Genomic DNA, 24,960 nt, shown 5'->3' with positions numbered 1-24,960 from the left:
AGAGACCTTATGTTAAAGAGACATTAATTTGTACTTTAATAAGCAAATAAAGATCAAGAAATGATCAAATGTGTAAATGGTGCAAGAGAAAGCATAGTTGACCTAAAAAAAAGGAATAAATTATGTTACAGTAACCTCTAAGAGATAAGAATAGGTTGATTTGTCAAAAAAAAAAAAAAAAGGTTGAACCAAGTTACATTGACCTAAGTTCTGACTGTCAAATAATTAAGGGTCTAAGCCTGATCCATTTCGAATGATTTATATGTCATGTTAGCATGTTTAACCTATTTTATATGAACATATTTAACAAGTAATTATGTGAATGTTTAATTAAATCAATATTAAAAAAATAGACCAATGAAATTAAACTCCTTTGTAATAATTCAAATGATGTTTTAAAGAATTCGATTATACATGACATCATATATGGTTTCTAATTTATAATCTTACATTATTTTAAAAAAAATTATAATCATACATCTACATATGGGAAAAAATAAATAACGTAGACTAATAAGCTCAAAACTACTAAAATAATTAACAAAATTTATAATTTAATCAAAATAAAAATAATAATAATAGTAATAAAAAAATATTATTCATATCTACTTTAGTTGCTCGACCTAAAAGGCTTTTCTTAAGGCTCATAGCTTGACCTTTTTAGATAAACAAGCTTCTAAAAGAGTCTATGTCTTTTCTATTTTAAAAAAATATTGGCATAGTCATGATTGTAGGCTAGGTTGTAGATTACTATCAGCGGGCATGACTTATTCCCAACCTATTATCCATGTCTCACAAAAATTATCAACACACTTCATAAATCGAGGATAAGGCCTCTTTGGGCAATCATCATGATGAACACAAGGAATGTGAGCTGCATTGTCAAATAAGAAGAAATGAATGTTACTAAAATGTGATATAGTAGTACTTAGGATAAAATATATTCAAGAAATAAAAAATGGTGTGAAAACGATATACTTTCACTAGTTACAACAAGAAATAGAGAAATAAAGATGATCAAAGCATAAACAAATATGAGAATTTGAATCATATTTTTCCTCCTTTCCATGTAATAAGTAAGATTATTTTGATAGGTTTATAAGTAGAAGATTCATGCTTTTTAACTTCACTTAAATTTGTTTTAGCACTTACGACCTTCAAGAAGTCACTTATAAAATTATATTTAATATTAAATGTCTCTAATCAATATATCATGCGTACCCTTTTAGCTAACTCAACTGACCAATTAACTTTAAAAATTACCTCTCTTAAACTGACCAATATATCATGCGTTTATTAATTTTTTATTAAACTTCATTATATATTTTTATTTATATTTTACCTTTTCGTTATAGATTGGGAAAATATTTCAAAAGAGAAATAATAATAATGAATGATGAAAAAAATAGTTGCATAGATAACACATTTATACTTTGTCAAAAAAAAAAAAAAAAAAAGATAACACATTTATTTATAAATTAAGAGCAGCGAATAGTATCTGTGTGGATCATCCGTAAAAGAAGAGTCGTTAACCATTTTAATTTTTTTATGCGAATATGTTAGCATCCTACATAGTCCATTATATTTAATTCTAAGAGAATCATAATATTTTTATCACTATATATTTCTCCCCAAAATAAATAACAAACATAAACAATAAATTATTTACATTTCTACTATACCAATCATCTATACCCATAAGTTATCTTTACATTTTAATAAAGTTTTCTTCTTTTTACTTCTTATCCTTCTTTTATTTACATGCTTACTCATAATAGTGATGATCTTAGTTAATAAAACAAAAGAATATTTGGTTAAAATTTGTTCCTCTAAAAATGAACTTGATTGTGTGGAGAGGAATAAATTATGTACGGGCAGCCGTAACGGACTCTGCTTCCAGCTGTGATTTTCCATCTTCGTCTTCATTAAGTAATGGTCACGATTTTGAATCTTTTGGCAATGCATCTGAAAGTGTTGTAACTTGATTTCTCACTATTTTTGCATTGAAGAAAGCCTCCATTATCATAAATCCAATCATGGCCATCAAGTCTTCAACAAATACAATTATGTCATCATAATTCCACCATTTTTTACATTTTCTTATCTATCCTATTTACCGTCTAGATCGCTTTCTTCTATAAGAGGACTCGTGCGCTATATGGCCTGATATGATGCAACATGCTTTAAATCGCGGTCTTTCTGATCATTGTCCCATTTTGTTGTCTATGGATGAGGAAATTTGGGGCCCTCTCCCTAGGCGCATGTTGAAGTGTTGGGGGGATTTACTAGGTTACAAACAGTTTGTTAGAGAAAATTTGCAATCATATCATATTGAGGGATGGGGTCGGGATCGAAACTAGGCTAATATTCGAGCTTTGAAAGCTCTGCTCGTTATTCTTTTTGAGGCAACTTCTGGTCTTAAAGTGAACTTCCACAAAAGTATGTTTGACGTAGTACGGAAGCGCAGGCTAGCAAGCACTAAACTTAGGTTGAAAGAAACAAGTTTGCAAGCGACAAACTTGTGAAAATAGGGTTCCGGAATCCACCAGAAATTGAGAAAAACTCTCTAAAATACTACTGATTGAATAAAAGTTATCTCTTAGGCTACATCTGTTAAGCTTAAATAGGGAAATAACAAACCTTAAAATACTATAGAAAATAATAAACTGAAACAAAATAGAAAGTTCTAAAAAATTAGACTGAAATAATAAATACTACTAAATTACTAATAAAACCCTCATGCATCAGTCTCCTCCTCCACCTCTGAAGAACTCAACCCCGAGTTCTCGTTCTAATAAGAGTTTTCCATTCATTGTTGACTCCTCCAATGAACAAGAGACTACCTCCTGGATCCGATTGAGTGAAATCTAAAGATGGTTTGGTTTGTAAAATATTGATGTTGCCTTTATCCCATTGAAGAAATGCAGTAGCATGCTGAATATTTTCTAGATCCATCATTTTAGGACCCCCTAATTCATTGGGCTCAATCTTTTAAACTCAAATCATTGCAGGCAATATCCTTACTTATAATAATGCCGACCCCATCAAGACCAACCTTATCCTCAAGGTCGTAAAAGTCGCACCATTGAATTGATTTACCAACTTGAGAATTCAAAGTATCAATTTCAAGTGTAAGATAAGCAATAAGACTTAGCAATATCACCCTTTGCTTACAATTTCTGCAACTATCAATTAAAGCACACTGATCCAGCAAGCCAATTTTCGTTAACAATGTTGCTATGATATTATGGAGAACAAAATCCTGAAGGACAATGTTGCTTACAATAATATCATTTTCCATAGACTTAGATGCAGGGCAAAATAGTATAGCACAACAAATAAATTTGGACACAATATATTCCAATGTTAACATATCGTATAATAGCTTAAATGGCTTACTTGAACCAATACATTGAAAAATTCCATGAAGCAATATTCTGGAAGTGATTGTATCTAGACAAAGCCATGGAGAAATGCAAATAGGAGTTACAGATACTTATGTAATGATTCAAATCCAAAATCTCTTCCAAACCCACTCATCTTGTAACCTCCATAAGGAATGTCATTTCCAAAGGCAAAGTAGCAATTAATCCAAATAGTTCCTGTTCGAATGTCAATGGACTTGAAAATGCATGCCCTGTTATTTTACATGCCTTTACGGTTAAGTAAGGGTTACAGTTCAAAGACGATGATGTGATTAACATACCAGATATGTCTAAACTTTATATCCGAGGGAATTATGTCTAAACTATGTTGTCTTGTTCTTGAACGATTTGCATGACAGCTGATAGTAGACAAAACATGAGGCTCTGAAAGAAGTGTTTTTCCATTAATCTCAGGTTGATTTCCCAAAATCACTCCCTTTGCACCTGCTGATAAAGCTTCCTGACCCTCGGCAATTGATTTTATTTTCCATTCACTTTTGAAGGAATTAAACTTTTTGTGGGAATTAAAATTAAGAGTCGTTGTTGCCTTCCAACATGGAGAATCCACATCAGTATCACTTTCACCGAAATTATTAGAGAACAATTCTTTAGGAGTGCTTTTAGCAGAAGACATATCAGTTGATACCTTGAGTGGGACAACTTTGTTTCGTGCCTTAAAAATGGAGCTAGACTCATCAACAGCATGATTTTTCCCCCGGAATTCAATGGAATGTCTTTTCCCACCATTGTATGGTTGTTGTTTTCAAAAAGGCCATCAGACATTTTTAGAAAGGGATTCAACCCATCAACCACATGCTTGTCTAATGCGGCACCTTGTACAAGTGCTTTCTTCTCCAATTGTGACTTGAATACGAGAGGTGGATAGTTGTCAAATCTCAAAAACGAAGATTTATCAGTTTCCACAACTTCTGAAAATCTCGAAACCTCATTAGAACACAAATCCGAATTAATTCGATTGTTTCCATCATGAACCCTAATTGGTTCACATCTCATGTTCTGTTTTTTCTGTTGTTGTTGATGACGTTGTCAATCTTAGATGTCAACGCCGTCGTTCGAGCCATGGTTGTTGTGAATAACACCACCATCTGATCCGCCACAACTTTGATGGTCGGAGCTAATCCGTCAAAATCTGCCCTTGTAATCAGTTGATCTCCCATAGATGATCACGTTAGGAAAAGAACAGTAGAAGCATAGGCTAGCAAGCGCTAAACCTAGGTTGAAAGAAACAAGTTTGCAAGCGACAAACTTGTAAAAATAGGTTTCCGAAATCCACCAGAAATATTGAATAAAATTTATCTCTTATGCTACAACTGCTGTTAAACTTAGATAGAGAAATAGCAAACCCTAAAATACTATAGAAAATAACAAACCGAAACAAAGTAGAAAGTTCTAGAAAATTAGGATGAAATACTAAATACTACTAAATTACTAATAAAACCCTTCAACATCAATGTTAGTAGGTATTAATATTCACGGTTCTTGGTTGGCTGAGGCAGCCTCTGTTCTTAATTGTAAATTGGGCAGAGCTCTCTTTCTCTATTTGGGGCTGCCTATAGGTGAAATTTTGGCAACCTTTGATTGACCGTATTAAGTCAAGATTATCAGGTTAGAAGAGTAAAAATCTATCTTTGGGTGGTCGTTTAGTTCTTCTAAAGTTTGTCTTGTCATCTCTTCCGGTCTACTTTCTTTCCTTCTTCAAAGTTCCCGCAAGTATCATTTCCTCTATTAAATCTATTTTTAATTATTTTTTGGGCTGTGAGGAGGTTAGAAAAATTTCTTGGATTAATTGAGACACTATTTGTTCCAAAAATAAGAATGGCGGATTAGGAGTGCGAAGGATTCAGGAATTTAATTTGGATTTACATGGTAAATAGTGTTGGTGGATGCGAGTTCAAAAGAGGAGTTTGTGGTATAGAGTTTTAGCAGCTAGATACGGCGAGGTAGGAGGTAAAATCGCAGAGGAGTGGTGGTTTAACTCTGTTTGGTGTAATAATTTGATAAATATAAAAAATGGGGCTGGTGTGGGAGGTGGGCGGTGGTTTGACGATAATGTTGGGCGGTGGGTAGGAGATGGTGCCCAAACTTTATTTTGGTGGGATCCTTGGATTGACGGGTTAGTTTTAAAGAATAGTTTTATAAGTCGCCTTTTTTTTTATCTTGCTAATAATAAAATGGCAACGGTGGCTGAAATGTAATCTCTTGGGTGGGGGGTTGAGGGCGAAGCTTGGCAGTGGCGACGGCGTTTGTTAGCATGGGAGGAGGAGAAGGTGCGGGAATGTTGTGATATTTTATCTAATATTGTTTTGCAACCTAATCATTCTGATAGGTGGATTTCACCCTTACATGCCTCCAGCAGTTATAATGTCACAAGTGCTTATAACCATGTGTTGACATCAACTAACAACAACTTGACAATTACTCACATGACAGAAATTTGGAACAAGGAAGTGCCCCTGAAAATCAGTGTCTTCGGTTGGCGCTTGTTACGTGATAGATTACCAACAACGGACAATCTAATCAAAAGACACATTTTACTTCCAAATGCTCAGTTATGTGTGGGTGGATACGACGTGATAGAAGATGTAAAACACTTATTCCTCTCTTGTGATTTATTTTGGCAAACTTTGATACGGTATTTCTCATTGGCTTAGTTACCACGTTGTGTTTCTTGAACATGTGCCAGACCATTTATATCAATTTGACACATTATGCGGCTTCTCTAATAGCAACCGCTCAGCTTTTAATCTTATTTGGCTATCTTGTGTATGGGTGATTTGACTTGAAAGGAATGCTCAGATCTTTCACCAAAAAGAAGTTTCGTTTAATCAATTGCTAGATAAAGTTAAGCTTCAATCTTACTAGTGGCTGAAAGTGAATCGTCATAGTTTTGTTTTCTCCTACCATTCGTGGTGGTTGAGTCATTTACCTTGCTTGGGAATTTATATGTAATAGGGTAGCTTTCTTTTTTTATCCTGTTTTAGTTCCCCGTTTTGTTTTTGCTTGTAATTGATACTTTTTTCAGCTGGCGTTTTGACACTCCTTGTACTGAAATCTTCAGGCTTTCAGTAATATATTCAATTTTAGCTTCAAAAAAAATATAAAGTAGTTAAACACTCTTAAAATATAGATTAACAATTTATTTGATGAAACATAACATAAAAATAGGTAAATAACCACGTTATCAAATTCTCCCATGCATGCTGGAACCATTGTTTGTTCCAAGATAATTTGCGTAGGTAGGAAGTATTTATAACAAGCAAACAACTAGAAACAATGAGAACAAGAATTCAAAGTGTATTTGCAAACACTGCACTCCTTCTTGACTTCGCCTGGCTTTTTTCCAATGGGTTTTCCAAGCAAGATTGTTATGGTTTCCCTCGAGTTTTGTCCTAGTCCACCGAAGTTTGGTTTGTATTTTTTTAAATAAATTTTAGGGCGTTGTAATTAATAGGTGATGTGTTTGGAGGATCAGCATAGTTTGGATGCCAATCTCTATTACATAAATGAAAAATTTTATTAAATAATATTTCTTCTTCACTTTTGATGTGCAATCATGCATATAAAAGTAAAACCCATTTCTAGAATATTGTAAAATTTGAAATCTATAATTATTATAAGTTAAAACTTATATATATATATATATATATATATATATATATATATATATATATATATATATATATATATATATATATAGCAGAGTCTCTTGGAGTTGCCTTGCGCGCTTGAGCAATTAAAATCTCTTGTAAGTGTGCTTGAATAATTGGAAGTCTCTTGGAGTTGTCCTTGAGTATGAGAGTCTCTTGGTAGTGACGATGAGTAATTGGAAGTCTATTGGAAGAGTCCTTGAACAATTGTAATCAATAGTGATTATAGAGAAATCCTTAAAATGCAAGGGGACTGGACTACTCTTGTAATGTGGGAGGAACTGGTATAATTTCCTTGTGTCTGCTTTCTATATATATATATATATATATATATATATATATATATATATATATATATATATATATATATATTATCTTTATGTTATATTATATGTTGCACTCAGACTTTGTGTCAGAATCTAATCGGCCTCAATACTTGGGAGCACGATGGTGCTTTTTTGATACTCTCTAATGTGTTTAAGTATAAGTTAAGTGTAGTCTTGTCGTTTTCCCTACATTGGATGTTTCTTAAATTCAAAGAGTATGTATGTATAATAGAATATTCATGAATGGATGCATATATTGTAGATTTTAGGTTCAGTTTTAGAGATAGAAAACTTTATTTCAAGTTAAGAATGAGATTTTTATGAGAGTAGAACAACGAAAAGTAGGACCTTTGGATTCATAAATTTCAAGGACGAAATTAAATAAGGGGAAGAATGTAACAACCCACAAATTTCCTTAGCTTAATAATTCATACCAATATCATTGTTAATCTTAACGAAGGTCATTAGAGAAAAATTAGACGGTGGACCAAGAGAGTTAATTTAGCCTAACCATACACATCAGGCTCAAACATAAAAAATTAATAATAAAAAATAAAAAAGACATGAGAGAAATTACCAAAATTTATGAGGGCAAAGAAGTAAACTTTTCCACTCACGTATATATAGCTAAAGTATGAGAGAAAATAAAAAACAAATTACATTTTCACAGTTGTAGTTTTTCAAATGACAATTCTTTTAAAAAAAGCAAAAAGAAGATTTTATTATAACAAATAAAAAACATCTCAAAGCACAAGATATGATATAAAGATGTCAAATACTCCTTCCGTTTCAAAATATAAGCAAATTTTATTTTTTAGGTTCATTCAATTAATGATGTATGTGGTTTATAATATAGACCACATACATCATTAATTGAATGAACCTAAAAAGTAAAATTTGCTTATATTTTGAAACGAAAGGGAGTATAGGGCAAGGTCAAAGTCTGCATAGGACAGAACTCTCTAGAGCACAAAAAACAACAATAATGATGTCAAATAACTCCTAAAGGGATAAATAATTTTGAACACCAATATATCCATTTTAAAGACACCTAGACAAACCCATGACAAAAGCTCCAACAACGAAGAGAGAGAACTACAAAGCGGAAAAGCCAAACCTCCATCAATGGACACACTTCGTACACATTGACCAAATAAATTGTCCAATGATCAAATTAAAAGAGGTATCTTAGGATCTCGCTCTCTCAACTCTAAATTGTACTATATCCTTCCTCACCATTTTCATCATTTTCTTTCAACATTATTCATGTAATCACCAAGAAAATCCACATGCAAGTGAACCGTTATATTAAACACATTGTTTTAGGGTTAAAAACAAAGAGATTTGTGCAGAATATTGGAAGCAAAGAAGAACAAATGGAGAATAAGGTTTCAAGAATTGGGAAAAGATTGGAGAAAAGCTAAGGGCAAAGGATTAGAGGAGAGAAAAACTTACTCATCATCAATTAGAGATGGGTTTCTTCTTATCCCTCATTCCTCATGCATAATCTTAAGTTAGTTAGTTTTTGGAATAAAACTCATTCTTTAGTGAAAATAACTGTATTTGAAAGCTAATTTATAGTATTATGATACTTGAAAGTTGTGTAATTTTATATTATTTGTACATTATTTCGTAACATTATGAAATGAATTGTTCTGTTTTGCAAGTTAATGTGCATCAGTCACAATAGAACCTCTGTATCTTGAGATAGTAACTCCTTTTTGAGTGAAACCAATTGTGTTTGAAAACAGACATCCAATAATTTCTTCATATTAAATTGCATAATTTTAGCCGTATAAACAAGTCTCGATAATTCTGTTAACACACTAGTTTTGTCGCAGAATTTTACTGTAACATTATTGAGTTTACAAAATCACGACTTCAGTTATATATATATATATATGAATTGGGAGGTGATTTGTGTCAAGTGAATGGTAAATGAATTTCAAATTGATTTATCTATTCTTGGATATAATTGATTAGTTGAATGCATAATATTGAGGTCAACAGTGAGGATATTTCTAAATTCTAATACAACCTTTAGAACGAGATATAGTTACTATGTGAACGGAGTGAATAATTTTTTTTTAAGTAGAAAATCTTTATCTGTCGTATGATGATACAATAGAAGAGCCGATTAGAGAAGTTTATATATGAATTGAGATGTTTCATTAGTGTCTTACGTTTAACACTTAATATGATAGAGAACGGTAGCAATTTAAGAGAGCGCTAATTCATAAGAAACAACTCCTGAACTAGGAACTACATTCTCTTGTGAACAAGGAGGATTAGAGCTTCAATTGATCGTTTAGATGTTTAAGAAAAAGATCATTGTATTTAAAGAGGGGAGCCTCATCATAGAATTTTAGAGGAAACTCATAAGAATAAGTCCACCATACACCACAAATAACTAAGATATATTAGGATTTGATAAGAATGTATTAGTAGTCAGGAATACCAAAAAAAAGAAGAGACATCCTAAAATATAGAGTAAATTTCAGGGACAAAATTTCTTTAAGAAGAGAGAAATGTAACATCCTAAAATTAATGGACTAAAAATAATTAGTCTCTTAGAAGTTAAACTAGTAATTTAAAAACTTAAAATTGATCCTAAATTAGTGTTAGACGATAAATTATTTTTATTTTTATTATTATTATTATTAGGGTTAATAGCAGTTTTGGCCACTTAAATATCAGGAAGTTGTGATTTTGGTCATTTAACAAAATAAAATACAACCCATTCCCTAAGTACCGTCCCTTTTGCAGTTTTGACTGGGTCAATGCATATGTGTCAGTCAAATAGGTGTCACGTGTGTTAATGTCTCATTTTTTTTAAATAGTTATGCCATCTTGAAAAATAATAAAAAGAAAAAAATTAAAAAATAGATCAAATTGAATAATTATAAAAAAAAAAGTCAAAACAAAAATAGATCAAAAAAAAATTACAAAAATCCATTGTATTCCTCTTCTTATCATGCTTCATGATTCCAACACGAACATCAAAATTTGACTTTCTCATCTCCTCACCTCATCACCGCCATCTGTCACTTCTTAGAAGCCATTGATATTTCCTCCACCAACCACGTCTTATATTCCAACCGATTCGCCGCTCACGCTTCTCTCTAGAATTACACTGATGATTTAAATGACGCAAAGAAAAATGTCGAACTCAAACCTGATTGGTCAAAGGGTTACAGCTGTCTCGATGCCGCTCATCTCGGTTTTTCTCAATATGACGATGCCGTTTCAGCTTACAAAAAAGGGTTAGAAATTGATTCTAATGAAATCTGGTTCATCCAATGCTTAAAAAGCGAAGTACCTCAACTCAAGCACCCTCTTGCTTGTCGATTTCATACTACCCATTTTGGAGGTACCCCGCTCTTTAAGCATCGGATGAACCAAATTTCATTAGAATCAATTTCTAACCCTTTTTTGTAAGCTGAAACGACGTCATCGTATTGAGAAAGACCAAGATGAGCGGCACCGAGACGGCTGTAACCCTTTGACCAATCATGTTTGTGTTCGACAATATTTTTTTGCGTTGGTTAAAGCATCGGTGTAATTCTGGAGAAAAGTGTGAGTGGCGGATCGGTAGGAATATAGGACGTGGTTGGTGGAGGAAATATCGATGGCTTCTGAGAAGTGACGGATGGCGGTGATGAGGTACGGAGATGAGAGAAAGTAAGATTTTGGTGTTCGTGTTGGAATCGTGAAGCGGGATAAGAAGAGGAAGACAATGGATTTTTGAAATTTTTTTTTTTATTTATTTATTTTTTATAATTATTTAATTTGATCTATTTTTTCTTTTTATTATTTTCCAAGGTGGCATGAATATTTAAAAAAAATGAGACATTATAACACGTGGCACCTAATTTTAACCATTGTTCTCCACTCTCTTTTCACGTTTTTTTTTTTACAAAACTTTCCACGTTTTCTTTTCATTCCAATTATGAGCAACCTGTAACATTTCTTGTTTATTTTTTTTCCTCCAACAAAATTAAGAAAAGAAGAGATAGAGTGGGAAGCTTCACATTGAAATAGAAAAAGAGAGAAGGGAGGAAATGGTCGCTTAGAGAAAGAAAAAAAGAAGGGGTTAAGAGAGAAAGGGGGAATACATGTCTCTGAAAGTGAAAAGAAGAGGAGTGAGAGATGGTCACCGAAGTTGATGGCTATCACACATTGGTGGATTCTATCGTTCCTTGGCATTTAAGCAACATGTGGTTCAAATGCAACAAACTAATTACTAATATGGATTTCACGGTGTCTTGTATTTTCAGAGAAGGAAATCAATGTGCAGACTCCCTTCCAAACATTGGTCTATCCATTCATGGTTTGGTTGTTTGGGATTCAATTGGCATTTTGCTCTTAATAGGCTTGGTATGCCAAGCGTTAGATTTGTTTACTTTTGAGGGTTTTGGTGTAGTCCTCCCTCATTTTGTATGCTCCTTCTCTTTTTATGGTATTTTGGAGGTCTGCAGCTCCTTGTTGCATCCTCTTTGTTTAAAATAAAAATAGTAGACAATTTATACATAGTACTTTTATTTTGATAGTAGTTGTTAAATGCCAATTTTTTAGTATTTTAATCATTTAAGATATTTTCGGATGTAAATAATTAATTATAAATTCTACGAAATTTGTTTATCAAACGATTTATAATTAATTTTTCGCATATTTTTTCAAAATTATTCTTGATATCTTCCGCTAACGTTCAATAATTCAAACTACACAAAAATTAGATGTTACATTGTGGTGTCAGAGCCGGTCGAACCAAGTCGGAGTGTGATGTACCTTTGTTTTAATCTATTTATCTACTGTTATATTAAAAAAAAAAAAAAAAAAACATGGGAGCATAGTATTGATTGTTAAACTCATGAATTATACATGCTACTATGTTGGATATTAGGATTATTGTGTCACTTGATGGTGCTTTTAATGAATGAGGTTATGTGTAGATTATAGAGAAATGAATCAAGTGGCCATTAAGTTATCCATCTTAACTTATACTTGTTGGAACAAAAGTGGTTTGTGCAAAGGTTTTGGTGATAATAAAGTATTGAAAAACAATTGGTTGAAAAACAAAAGTTGTTGAATAACTGACAATCCTATTTTTAGTCCAACAAGTATATATGTGGTAATCTAATATACATATATACCCTAGTATATACGATTGGTAACCAAGCAAAATACACATTAGGGTATCAGAAGAGGTAAGATAATACTGAGATGAGCAGTAGGAAAATGGGGGACGAAAGGTCCACCATTTTTAATCCAATCTTTTTTAACAGGTAACTCATCACTCCTTTTAACCCTCCCATCATACAAATTTTTGATAGAATACCAAATTTTCAAAAAAAAAATTAAAATTAAGTACTTTACTATCATAAGCGTGTATACACCGTATAATATATGATTATTACTGCAGAAATATAATCGGATTATTATATGTAGTATAAGTTTATGCACTATATATTTGTATATCTTCATTGAGGAATTGTAGATCAATATAATATATTATAATTTTAAAGTGATTTTATAGAGATGATTATTGTAATGAAATTATTTCTATTAATATTGAATGTGTATGAGATAGCTTTTATGTTTCATATATATGGGTCTTGCACCTCTGTTTTTACTTTGATATGAGCAAATAGTTTTTACTTTGATGAGCTATGTGCTTCATATATAGATGGGTCATGTACCCCACATCATATTAGTTTTGTGTTCCATATAGATGAGTCTTGTACTCTACATGAGATGAGCTTTGTGCTCCATATAGATGAATCTTGTTTCCCATTGTTGCCCGGATGAGCTATATGCTCCATATATGTGGGTCTTGTTCTCCACATTAGATGAGCTTTGTGCTCCATATGAATGAGTCTTGTACCTCATAGTTACTTAATTAGATGATCTATGTGCTCCATATAACAAAGAAATTTTGATTGATTTATCTGTATTAATTATGTATACTTTTAAAGACTATTTTAGAAAGAAAGCAGATACCACGGTCGATATTTCCGGCTGCCACGCCGGCTGAGAACAATACTTGTTCTTAAACTTTAGTGTATTATTCATTGGGATTTCATATCTCTTTAGAGTGTTGTTTTCAAATTCAGAGATTGAGATGTAGACCGCCGATAACGTTGGAAGATAAGAAGTACGACATTTTGCAAGCATCACTTCAATATATTAGGTTGATAGCTTGGGAATTAATAGTCAAATGTATACATAGAACTCTTATTTTGGTAGTATTTATTAAATGCCTTTTTTGAGTATTTTAATTATTTATGAATTTTTAGGATGTAAATAATTAATTATGAATTTTACGAAATTTGTTTATCAAACGTTTATAATTAATTTTTTGCCTATATATTTTTCTAAAATTATTCTTGATATCTTCCGTTAACGTTCAATAATTAAAACTACACAAAAATTCACTACAACATTTTTGAGTTTAGACCACACTTGACTTGTCCACGGATAAAAAATTGTGGCTAAAAATAGGAATAGGCCATGGATTTTAAAAGTGTGGCTTACCAATTACATACACAATACTTGTCAAAAAAAAATTACATACACAATACACTAAACAACTAAAAAAAAAATCAACCGTACCCTATATCCTTTTAGACAACAACGTAGTCACATAGAATAACCGAGCCATATTTAATTGTAAAAACTCTGCCTTAAAACAAATGAATGAAGTAGCGGGAATTGAAAATGAAAAAAAATTGTTTTACGCGCAACTTTTTTCATTTGGGCGCTATGACAAAAAAATTGATAAAAAAAAATAATAAGATTTAACAAAAAAAGCCAATATAGACATAAAGTCATCTAAAAAAAGCCAATCACTTTGTACACTGACCTCTTCGTCTACCACCAAGCTTCACTCCAACGAACCTCTTTTCTCCTTCATTCTCTACCACCGGCCGACAGACCTCCGTTTGCCTCCGGTGAAACTCTCTTTGTCTCCGGCGACCCACTGTTCTCAAATCCTCTCTTCACCTACATCGGACCTTCAGACTCTTCTCTCTTCACTTCACCTCCGCCGGACCTTCAACCTCTACCCTCCATTGAAACCTCTCTCTTCATCAATTTGAGTCATTTTCTCTCTAGGTAAGTTATATTTCTCTCAAATTTAGATTTATCTCAAATTAGAAAACCATAAAATTTCAAAATCCACCAAAATGTGAAATTGATGTTCAATTTGTTCTTATAGTTAGGTTTTTTAGTGAATCTCTTTACTTTGCATAATTGTTTTGAAATTTTGACAATTTTGGTTAGTTTGTTCTTATCTGTGTATAAGAGAGTATATGAGATTAATGTAATTTTTTTTCTTAGTCATGGAATGTTCCCTTTTTTATTAATATACTTGATTTCTTTTTGTCATGTAAGGCATAAAAATAGTTACTTGTTTTTTTTTTTGGGTGAATGGTAAGGGGCAAAGCCCCACCAAGAAACTAGATTATGACCCTCAAAGGGCTAGAATCATTACAAGCATCTCTAAAAGTATAGTTATCAAATAAAAAGGAAGGTGCATAATTATAAATACAAATATCAGAGGTATTGAAACCCTCCTTAGCCATTCTGCCAGCTGCAACATTAGCATCTCTACATATATGCAGAATGTTTAGGCTTCTAGTTTCCTTCAAAAGCTTGGAAATCTTGCACATAAGACTGAAACAAGTATGGGAGCTAGAGAAACCTTGTTGAATTAATTTTACCGTCATGAGGGAGTCAGATTCAATGGTTAAAATAGACATACCTCTAACCTTTGCTATTTCAAGACTTTTTAAAATGGCCCAAAGTTCAGAGTGAACAACAGAACATTGACCCAATTTAGCAGAGAATCCCCAAAGAAAAGTGTCAGCTGAGTCTCTAGCAATCCCCCCACATGCAGCTCTACTACCATAATCCTTCACTGCTCCATCACAATTTAATTTGACAGTTCCACTACTAGGAGGTATACAATTTTGAATTGTCGAAGCTGCGCTGCTGTTATTTGACTTAGGAATCCTAAGATTCAAATCAGTCCAAGTCTCTTTGATATTAGTGACCATAGTGTTGATTCGGATGGTAGAAGTCACAACATCTAGGGTTATGTTATTGAAAATGTAGTTATTTCTATCCCACCAGAGACAATCCACAGTAACTGCAAAAATTGTGCTCCAACCCTCAATATCCCTTCTAGAAAGATTCCAAAAAAACCAATGTTGCAGTTCACCAAAGTTATAAAAATTTGGGGAAGTGTTACCAAGAATTGTGTTCCAAGTTGCTTTAGCTAAATGGCACTCACGAATTGTGTGAATAATGGACTCCGGTTCAGAGTTACATATGGAGCAACGATCATTTGGCGCCATACCTCTGGAATTTCTAGTGAGATTGGTTAGTAAGATTTTGCGAGCCACTTTCCACAACAAAAATTTAATTCTCTCCGGCCCCTGCCACTTCCAAATGCACTTGTAAAGATTGGAATTGTTAGAAGGGGTAAGACTGAGAATCGATTCGTAAGCCAAAGCATGCGAGAATTCTCCATCAAGAGACCCTTCCCAGGCTAGAGAATCAACCGACGCTTCAGAGTGAGGTGCTGGTAAGGATCGAATTTGCTCTATGATCCAAGGAGGGAGAAGATTTACAAGCAGACTAAGGTTCCAATCCCCTGCATCATTTGCAAACTCTTTAACAGTCAACATATCATCATCTATCGTAATTGGCAGGTTTGTATGACAACTTAGGGGGCCTGCGCCTGGAACCCACATATCACTCCAAAAATTAATGTTATCCCCTTGACCAACTCTCCATATTAGATTTGGTGTGACCTTTTCCCAATTTCTGCATATCCCTCGCCACAAATTAGAGCCAGCTTTGTTAGTCTGGATTCGGGGCATAATATCATTACCACATCTATATTTAGCTTTAATGATTTTGACCCAAAAAGCATCTTTCTTATGACTCAAGGACCATCCCACCTTCATCATAGCAGTGAGATTCATATCGCAAGCAGTTCTGAGCCCCAACCCTGCATAACTCTTAGGGGTGCAAATGGAAGCCCAAGAGGCGAGGTGGACATGCCGATGGCTGGGAGTATCGCCCCAGATGAAACCTCTGCATTTACGGTCAATTTCATCACAAAGACCTTTAGGAATCATAGAAGTTTGCATGACATAAGAAGGGAGAGCTTGAAGAACAGATTTAGCTAAATTTACCCGCCCTGCCAAGGATAGATTCCTAGCTTTTAAATTACTAAGCCATTGATTGACTTTGTCAAGAATAAACTGGTATTTTCCCCTTGCTTCTGGAGTGGAGAAGAGGGACTCCCAGATATTTCCCAAGGTCTTCTGTACTCAAAAAGCCAAGTTGGTATGATGTGGACTTTCTAATAGACCAGTGGACATTTTTAGAGAAAAAAATTCTTGTTTTTTCTTGGCTTTTATCAAAAATAAAATAAAAATAATCATGTTGTTGTTAGGAATATTAGACAGAACATTTTTTAAGATTAGTAATGTTTTAGTGGAAGGATATTTGTAGGAGTATATCCCTATTTGGAGTTGTCATGTTGTTAGGATAGAGGGAAATTAAAGTTAGTTTAGATCTAATATGAATTGTATGAGATGAATATATCTTATTCTAAGGAATTAATTAAAAAAAAGCCTAAAGGGGCACTCTGCCGTGACTAAAATGGCTGATGCAAAATTATTTGGGTGCTTAGGCCTAATATTCAGGTGCCACCTAGCCTAAATCAGATGCCAAAATTCGTGATTTAAACTAAGCCAGAAAACCGTGCCTTATTGTAGTACCTGAAGCCACGGTTGCTACAATTTCGTGGGCAAAGGAAAAAATCCTTGGCCATAGGGAATAGGCCTAGGGCGCATAGACCACACTTGAAAAATGGTGGCCAAACCATGGTTTAAGGCTTTGGCCACAGATTTTCTGGCTTTGGCTACGCTTTTTGAAGTATGGTCTAAGTTTAAAAATGTTGTAGTGATTGGATGTTACATTATAAAGGTGGATTGTGCAGTAGCTTAAATTCTAAAGAGGCTATCGAAAACTTGTAAAGTTTCCCTTATCCTCTTTAGGTTATAAATGTGGATTTTGTGGTAGCTTAAAGTATGAAGTGGTTGTCCAAAACTTGTAAAGCCTCACTAATCCTGTTTAGGCTACCACACAATCCACCTTTATAACCTAAAGAGGATTGGTGAAACTTTACATATTGTGTGAATGACTAGGATCGAATATGGCACGCTCATGTACAATGACGTGCACAAGGCTTAAGGTGCACCTTCATGGTACTTCTCCGCGAGGAAGATCATTTTTAGCTATGCTGGGCTTTTCGCCTTGGGATTTTTTCCGGTCAGGAACATTAATTAATGACTAACATTTATCTGGTATTTTCGCATTGGGAAATCTAAAATCAACAATTCTAAACTTTAACATCTTTCTAACTTTTATGCTCATAAAAATAACATATAATGTCTTCCTCTTTCCATCAATTTTCTACTGAATATTTCACTCCCATGAGAGGTTGAAATTGATTAAGTTAATTGCAAAGATAATTCCGAAGTATTTATATCAACCTTTAGATAGCAAGTAAGATATAGCAGACATAATAATTATAACAATAATTTCAAAGTATTTATAACCATAACCATAGTGGCACCACATGTACCATAATTCAAAATATTTATAACCATATCCATGGTGGCAGTATACGTTGCATACCGAAAAGCTATCTAGTACTCGTAACCATATTCAAATCAAAAAAAGGTCCACAAAAAAAACATATGGCAACATAAGTTTTATATCCAAAAAAGCATTGTGAATAAACGAGCATCTAAATCTCCCCTCCAAACTTGTACGCCAAACCTATGTCAATAGTAAAACATAATTCTCCTTGACATTTCCCAGGATGGAGGGAAATGTCGACACAAAGTTGGTGGTAAAATTTTGATCATTAACTTTGTTTCATATGAAACATAATTTAACTAAAATGTTGATCCTTGTATGTAGTTCCTCCTGCTTATTATGCACACTTGTTAGCATTTCGAGATTGCTACTACCTTAATGAAGTTGACACTTCTGATTCCGGTTCTGTAAATGGTAACAGAAGTACCATACAAGGATTTGGATAATAAGTGTGAATAATAAGAATACTTTTTATTATGAACACTTATTATAGAGATCCTTGTATGTTACTTATGTTACCATTTGCAGAACCGGAATCAGAAGTGTCAACTTCATTAAGGTAGTAGTGACCTCAAAATGCTAACAAGTGTGCATAATAAGCAGGAGAAACTGCATACAAGGATCAACATTTTTGTTAAATTATGTTTCATATGAAACATAATAAGGATCAACATTTTACCACCAACTTTGTGTCGACACTTCCCTCCATCGTGGAAAATGTCAAGGACATTATGTTTTACTATTAACATTGGCTTGGTATACAAGTTTGGAAGGGAGATTTAGATGCTTGTTTATTCACCATGCTTTTTATTTTTATTTTTATATAAAACTTATGTTGCCATCTGTTTTTTGGTGGACCTTTTTGGTTTGATTATGGTTACAAGTACTAGATAGCTTTTTGGTATGCAATGTATGTTACCATCACATATATGGTTATAAATATTTTGAATTATGGTACATATGTTCCCACAATGGTTATGGTTATAAATATTTTGAAATTATCTTTATATTATGTATGCTATCTCTTACTTGCTAGCTAAAGGTTTATATAAATACTTTGGAGTTATCTTTGCAATTAACTTAGTGAATTTCAACCTTTTGCCATGGGAGTGAAATATTGAGCAGAAAATTGGTGGAAAGAGGAAGATGTTATATGTTATTTCTATGAGCATAAAAGCTAGGAAATTCCAAACGTTAACTCTGAACAAAATACATTGATACCACCACAAACAAAAACCATCATTTACAACCTATGTTATCATTCATCGCCTTCAGGGCATCCACTTGGCTCTAAGAGTAAGCCAAACAAGATGTCATAATAACACATGGAAACCCATTTGGACTATGTTCTCATGTGCTTGATATCACTACTGAAGTTGACGTGTCAATTGTTCTCTTTGATTATGCTCGTCGACGAGGGAGGTTAATATGCATCCTCAATGGAAATGGAGTGGTGGATAAAACCACTCTTTGTAAACCCATTGGGAGAATTGTAACCGTTCATCGAAGGTCCAACATTCTTTCGATTTCTAGGATATTGCTACCATTGTCGAAATCGGCAAGTGCGGGAGAGGGTTGATAGTTTACTTATCATGAAATTAAGGATGAATGATTAGGGGGAGTGTGATTCCCTCTTTGGTGGCTTCATATTCAGTTAAGTTAATGGTTGTGTCCTTTGCAAACAATGCATCTGAAGAGCTCTATTTGGCAGCCTATAGTTTTGGAAGTGCACAAACCATATGCCTCGATGCAGCTAGACAAGTGGCTGAAGGTAAACGTTGGCATGACCAATGCTCCAAGATTAACATCTGGAATGCAGAACATGACGAGTAGTAACATCAACAATCCCTCATCCTCTACTCAGGTTCGTATAATCGGAATAAGTATTACTGCGAACTCACCACCTAGACCTCCTCGCTTATAATTGGGTATGAGTAGGTTAACGGGTAATATGAGAATCAGGTATGGGGACGAGGAATGTAAAGCTCATCCTCACCCCCGGCCCATTGACATGCCTAACTGAAAGAGATATTCGTTGCTAATGTTTAAATTCTAAAAACAAATATGTTTTAATTAAAACATGATTTATTGAAGGGAAAAATATATAAATTGTAAAATGAAAATATAAACCCTAAGACATGTTTGATAAAAATAGATTCATGTAAACAATAAAGAATTTAAACTATGTTTGCTTACCTTTTTTATTAGATTCTTTCCGTTAAAGTTTGGATCAGTTGCCAACGTTAGGAGATCTAGTTGCAAAGGAAAGAGGACTTCAATTTTAGGTCTTTGAAGTCAAAAATAATGAATAATCTCCAATTGTATAACACCAATATATATCCTTCAAAAAATTTATTGAATCAAAAATAATAAAGTTACTTCATTATTACACAAAAGAACGTAAATCTACAATTATGATATAACAAAAAAACTTGTCAAAGTATATAGTGTCTAAGGACATAGAATATGTTTGTTGAAACAATATTTCACCAAAAAATTAATATCAAAATAGTGGCTAGATAAACACAATTCCATATATCACACACACACATAAATATCGAACCACAATTTGTTATAGATATCGAACCAAATTATTTTATCTTTTACTTTCAAAATCATTTATAAGTAATATAAGTATTTAATCACACAAATTTATAAAATTAAATAAAACATCAAAATATATGTGTGTGCGCTTTAAAATTAAATATGATATAAATGAATTAAAGTTTTCCTTTTAAACTTGATGCACACCTTATGAATTGTAACTCTGTCATTTTTCAATATTTATAGGTGCTAGTGTTTCATGTTATCTTCCTTTTCTTGATGCTCTAGTGTATGAACTTCCAATCTAAAACATATCAGATAAAAAAAACACAATTTAAAAACATAAGATAATTAGCTGAAATTAATTAAATAATAATTATAGCGCTAAAATATAAAACAAAATAAATAAGTTAAATAAAAAATATAAAAGTTACTTTTATAATTATACAAAAGAGTCTAAATAACATTATTTATGATAGAACATTAAAACCATCACGATATAACGAGACTGGTGAAATAGAATACATTATTAAAACAATATTCAACCAAAATAAATAAAAGATCTAACTAGTGTCTAGCTGAACACAATTTACTTTATTGTATTCATAAAAAAAAAAAAAAATGTACGTGAATCTTGGTTCACTTTTAATACGCCTTCTCAATTTTAAAACCTAATTGATAATAACTTTTTATACTTAATTTGATAAAAAAAAAATTGCAATCAAAATTTTAACAAATTATCCTCCCAATTTTACTTAAATTTATAATTTGATCAACAAAACGTTATGTATACAAATCATATGTTTAAATTCTCAAAAATGAATCACATAATCAAATTATAAGATTTATTGAAACGGAAAATAATCAAACAAAAAACTCCATTATTTACCTTTACTACTTTTATCTTTGTGTTAGAGTTTGATTCCAATGATGTGGATGGAAGATCTAGCTGCAAAACAAAGTAAACTTCAAATTCTATGTTGAAAATTATTTGAAGTTAAAAATATGATATCACCCCCTTTAATAGTACATATATAAAATATGTTTAACAACTTTAAACTCAAGTATAATGTTAAAAATGAAAAATTTAAACTCAACAATAAAATAATTACAAACATCTTTAAACCCATTACCTTCCCTACTATGATTGATACTTTCAAAGCCTACCAAGAAACCGTCAAGATTCCCCATCGCGAAGCTTTGAGAGATGAAGATCGAGAGAAAAATCAATTTTTGAGTGATGAAGATATGATTTAGAGACAAGGGAAAAATGAGATGAGATTGAGAGATGATTTTTCTTTGCCTTTCAGATGATATTCTGCGGCTAGGGTTTTCTTAGATGTGTTGTATCATTGTCTTTTATAGTGGAAACATAGATTTTGATATGTTTGATTTGGGCTAGGTAGGATATGGGCTTTGAGAACACATATTTGGGCCAGGGGTAAGTAGTAGTAGTAGTACTAGTAATAAAAGATGAAAAAATAGGATTTTTCAAATTTGAAAAAAAAAATGAAAATTTTCATTTTTCACATTTTAGAAAAAGAAATTTAATTCCAGACTTAATATGTAATACATTACCGCAACCTATAATTTTATTTTCAAATAAATTATCTAAAACATTACTAGATATATGTACTTAAGAGCACTTGGATGAGTTGACAAGAGATCTCTTCTCTCTTAATCAGAGATGTGTGATTTCTTTTCAGCCATGTGCTTGCAACAATGACAATTCTCTTGAGAGAGACCTTTCCCACCCTTTATGGTTATACCCGTCTCAAAGGATTAGTTTCTCCAGTTGCACGAAGGAGAAAATTAGTTTACACATTAAAAAAATTGTGTTACAATTACAGTATCTCGTGGTATCTTTAGTAGGATAACGTCAAACGGAGGAAACCTATAAGAAATATAAGAAAATTCAATACATGACAAAAATTAAATCTTTTTATAAGTTAGAGAAATTAAATTTATATAATAAAGAATATATTAAAAAGAAAGTTTAATTAGAGTGATTACATATATATGTTGTATTTTCATTCCTTCAGAAAGAAAAAAAAAAATATATATATATATATATATATATATATATGTTGTATTTTCATGGATAACTAAAATGACTTTTATAGAATAAATGTACTATAATGAATATAACAAATATGTTTTGATTTTTTTCAAAAGTATGACATATTGATTGTATTTTAATTTACTCTAAATTCTCTTAATAAGATCTGAAGTAATATTTTTCTTAGTCTTAATTATAAATATATGGAATGGTAGTAAATTTTAATAAACTTTTTAAATATTAAAAAAACTTATTTTCCTTTTTGAAAAAAAGTCAATACATGTCTAAAATATAATCATTTTTTCAGTATAGCTATATTATTTTTTGTAGAATAAATTTACAATAAGTAATATTTTTAATAACATTTAATATTTTTGAAAAGAAGTCAATACATGTCTTAAATATAATCATTTTTTTAGTATAGCTATATTTATTTTTGTAGAATAAATTTACAATAAGTAATATTTTTAATAACATTTTTATTAATATTTTTGTAGAATGAATTTATTTATTTTTGTGTGTGTGTGTCTTATGAGTTGGAGATTGAGAATTGGGGTTTTTAAGGGTGTCGATCTAGTCAGCATAGTAGAGTTTCTCCTTGATGTTTTCCTCACTTTTGGTTCATCGTAGAAAAAAATTATTTATTGCTTTTTATTTTAATTTAATTTAATATTTTTAATTAGGTATTACTTAATATTCTTCTTAGTCTTAATTATTAAGATATTGTAACATTTTAATAACATATTTTAAAAAAAAAACACTTATTTTCTTTTTTTAAATAAAGTCAATACATTTGGTCAAAAAAAAAAAAGGACAATACATATCTTAAATATAATTAATCATTTATACTATAAACAATTAAAAATAATTTAACAATAAATCCTATTTATCGACCCTTTAACCTCATCCGTTTTCACCAAAAAAAATGTCACATGAAATGATTTATAAAGTTTTCGTTGATTGTAAGAAAGCTCTTCGAGGGAGGTTAGTTTTGAATAAAGGGGACAAACCCTACACTGCAAAGGATTTGATTCCAAGGCTCGGTAAGATTTGAAAAACAATAGGTAAATATAGAAATTGGTATCATTTCATTTGGGAGAGACTCCTACGTCTTTCACTTTTAAACTTATGAAGATATTATTAAAAGACTTGTGCTTTCGCACGGGTCACGTAACATTAAAGAAATTATTTTTAAAAAAAAACATTACAGTAATTATATTAAAAAGGATAGGTTCCGTCCTAGGGTTTCGATCACCTCCCTTTTTCTATTTTCAAGTTCACGTTTCATCGCTGTTTTGTACGCTTCCATCACCGTGAGTCCTACCATGGCTTTTGATTGGCAATATGAACTTTCCTCTCCGGTGCTACCTTCCTCGACTGCGCAGATTTCCGTCGTGGTTGTTGTTAGGGAACCAGTCTCAACAAAAACACATCCAAAGAAATCCTTTGCTCGTGCGCTTGTGGCTGCTGCAACAGTTGAGAACACTATGCCACCGTCGTAGCCTGTCATATGTGGGGAAGCCTTGTGTATTAAGATATCATAGGAGACTTATGCACAGGGTGTTGATGTTTGTAAGCAAAATTTATGCGGCAGGTTATTATTGAATAAGGGCGACAAACCTTATACATCGAAAGACATTATTGCAAAGCTTAAAAAACAATGGACAACGGTTGGACCTTGGAAGATGTTGTCGTTGGGCAAAGGATATTTTGAGTTCTCATTTGCTTCATATGTCGTTGGATGCACCCTAACAAAGATAAATCGGTGGACAACAAAGAGAAGAAAAGTGTTGTCTCTCAGAAGCAGTAGTCTCAAAAATGGCAGCACAAATATAATCCTAATCGTATAGGTTCCTCTCGGGCTTTCAAAACTCCATTTATCCAGCCAGTTCCAGCTGTTGTCCCAATAGCGTAGCATGTGCTCACCACACAACCAGAAACTCAGGCCGAGAATGATACAACAACCATGTAGATCTAGGAACATGCTCACAACGAAGATTTCCAACATGAGACAAAATTGTCAGGTGATGCTTCTGCAGCTTTGATTCAGGTTGATGATACCACAATTGAGGGTCTTGTACAAGAGGTTAACAATCATGCACATGATGTTAATAAGTCCTCCACAACTTATCACAAGCATCTCACAAATGTAACAGACGAATGGTCTTTTTTTTTTTTGCTAAGCAGGGAGGAAGACAGACATCAGGAGGCACACCGACATCCCAACTAGGTTGGCATCCCGAGAAGCCTCCATCCTA

The 24,960-nt window shown here is 32.5% G+C and overlaps 2 long non-coding RNA genes across 2 annotated transcripts; both read right to left on the bottom strand.

Moving 5' to 3' along the window:
- Positions 1–526: 526 nt before the first annotated feature.
- Positions 527–1,136, bottom strand: LOC25484353 (uncharacterized). The gene is made up of 2 exons (XR_003007719.2): positions 979–1,136; positions 527–874 (listed from the first exon to the last, which is right to left on the bottom strand). It is a non-coding gene; the product is annotated as an uncharacterized lncRNA (long non-coding RNA).
- A 17,420-nt stretch (positions 1,137–18,556) lies between these two features.
- LOC112418587 (uncharacterized) lies at positions 18,557–21,957 on the bottom strand. The gene is made up of 4 exons (XR_003008710.2): positions 21,777–21,957; positions 21,533–21,592; positions 20,851–20,947; positions 18,557–20,440 (listed from the first exon to the last, which is right to left on the bottom strand). It is a non-coding gene; the product is annotated as an uncharacterized lncRNA (long non-coding RNA).
- Between the last annotated feature and the right edge of the window lie 3,003 nt (positions 21,958–24,960).

This window comes from Medicago truncatula, chromosome 1 (assembly GCF_003473485.1).
Source record: "Medicago truncatula cultivar Jemalong A17 chromosome 1, MtrunA17r5.0-ANR, whole genome shotgun sequence".
Classification (NCBI taxonomy): domain Eukaryota; kingdom Viridiplantae; phylum Streptophyta; class Magnoliopsida; order Fabales; family Fabaceae; genus Medicago; species Medicago truncatula.
This window is presented reverse-complemented; position numbering and strand designations above follow the sequence as displayed.